Below are 2,694 nucleotides of genomic sequence, written 5' to 3'. Positions count from 1 at the left end.
GAAACACGAAGTTAAAATATTTCGTGTTGATTTTAGATAGCTTCACCTCAGTGGTTTCGAATATGAATCCGGTGCAGCTTTCTTCGTTGTCATACCTTGCTTGTTTGGCGGCGGAAGCCATTCTTGCGATTACTCTGTAATGTTCGAGTAGCTGTTTGTTTCTTAATTGGTGGTATTTATAGGGGAACATATTCAAATTCAGTGATTTTCGGAATCACGTGTTTTTAAATGACATGTGGACATTCTATTCTTGTATTTATATGATTCTAAGCATGTGTATATTGTGTCCTTGTTATATATATATATATATATATATATATATATATAGGAGGAGACCTGTGTTGATGGCAACATTAACTCATGTGTTCCTCGTTTGTGGAAAACAAATTACATGATTCCTACTTGTGGACAATATCTGGTCTGGATTCGATGTCGACTCCTGTCCATCGCTCTTGTCCATTCTAACTTTACTTTAGAGTTATGGACCAGAGGTTTGGATGACATACTATGGAGAATTTTGTGCGGACTCATTAAATGGATTATGTTGTAGCCTAAAGAATGGTGAGTGCAAGCACTGTATGGCTAATTGCACTGAGAATGGAGTTGGATCTAGTTAGACTTTGTTTGAACTCGATTTTGAAATAGGCCTAATATAAGTTTTGATCTTGTCGTGTTGTGCAGTTGGGTTGTGTCGCTTCTTGTGTTCAGGGTGTCTTTATATGCATGTTATACAATATAGGCTATATAATATATAACCTCTTGTACACAAAATATTCTAATTGACCCAGTTTTAGCGGTTTGATCGTTTTTTTAATTGGCCCGAGTCGGCTGATCATGCACGCCCCTTATCAAATGATGACTATATGCTAACCAGTGTCATAGAGTAAAACAGAGTTACGGCATTGATGGAGCAGAAAACACCTCTGTCACGTGGTTTATGTAACTCGTAACTCGTTTGGCACAACCGCCGAAATTGCAAGATAGTCAACAATCATTACAAAGTATTTCAAAGACCTTGATTTAATTGTTCGTTGTGATAAAGAAACAAAAAGGTGATGATGAACAACAGAGAGAAAGAGAAGAAGAGAGAAAAATACGACCACTAACACAGAGTAAGAGAGTGGCGACAATAGTGTTGATTCCCACTGTAACAATGGAATGCGGAAGTGCTCATTCTACCTCAATAGGATAGTTCCAACGTTTGGAACTATAGCCCATAGGCACCCGCTTTGCGGCGAGATCAAAGCGTGTCGCCACTCTCTTACTAGATTACTCTGTCCTAGCAGTCAGAGAAAAAAAAGAAAACACAGTTGGCAGTGACATTTAGAACAGCACATTGACTTCTACGTTGTGGCTAGACTAACATCAGCAGTAAATTCAGAACAGCGCCAAAGAAGAGATTCTATATAAAGAGGCGACACTGGTGCGATGACTTGGACGTAATCACACCAAGATGGCGGCAACGCTGCCGCTTCTGCCATCTAGTGGTGATTCCAAAGACTGTAGTCAGAACGCTACGTTTCCAGTGATAACTGGAAAAGCTCTGCTGCTGTCTGCTCCAAATTAGTCATAAATCAAATTAAATCGGGTGAGCAACGTCTTTGGGCACATGTTCACTTATAGCCGTTTAGGCTGGCCTGGTTTGATCATCCAAATAATGCTACACAGTGAAAATCACCATTGCTGCCTGTTACATATTATAATATATATCAATAATGTAATAAGAAGAATAAGTCAATATTAGTATAATCACAATTTAGATTGTTCAAATATAGCCTATGGGCTATATTATTGTATTTTATCTGTGTCACATGTTTCTTTGTGTGCTATTATGTAGGCCTACAGCAGGGGGATTTAGCCAGCCCCACTCAGGTGGGCAGACAGAATTGTAAGGGGGGGGGGCGACTCCGCTGGGGCGGGTGGGGTGTCAAACCCACATTGGGTGAGCAAGGAGCACGTTTGGGTGAGCTATGCCCACCCCTGCCCTCCCCTAGAACCGGCCCTGGCCTACAGTATAATAGGCCTATCATTTTTGTCATGACCCATTGGAAAGTACTTTGGGTTATATGTGCTATAAAGATGACTTGATCTTCTGAATGTCTGGGGAGAAAGGTTTCATGTAGGCTATATCAAACAATAATGCTTTATAAATAATGGTTGTAGTTATATATATTTTCCTTTCCATTGCACACAAATCTGAATTCAATTTTGGACACTGTTCTGAATGAATGTTACTGATTTGCCTAATTGATCAGCTTTGATCCATTCATAAATATATGAGTAAATCATTAAAGTAGTATGCATATTTATAATACCATTTTGCTGTTCAATGCAGATCAGTTCTGTAGAAGCATAATAGAATGTTATTACATCAGTAGTGGTTCAGTAATACCATAGAGAATGAATGGGAAATCAGGTGCAGGATGAAGCAGTCTCACCAATTGCCATGTGGCATAGTGGTGTAGTTGACTTGACTTTTAATCCATATCTCATATAGGTTTGAATACTGCTTATGGTAGGACCTACTATTTGTGTACCATCTGCAAACATTGTTTTACCAATAGAGTGTGTATATATATATATATATATATATATATATATATATATATATATATATAGCATTTGCCATAGTGCAACAACAGTGCATGAGATAAATTAGTCTAACTGTTTCAAACACAGGAGCAAGGCTTCCCT

The sequence above is a fragment of the Electrona antarctica genome (assembly GCF_951216825.1).
Source record: "Electrona antarctica genome assembly, contig: scaffold_301, whole genome shotgun sequence".
Taxonomy (NCBI): Eukaryota; Metazoa; Chordata; class Actinopteri; order Myctophiformes; family Myctophidae; genus Electrona; species Electrona antarctica.
This window is presented reverse-complemented; position numbering follows the sequence as displayed.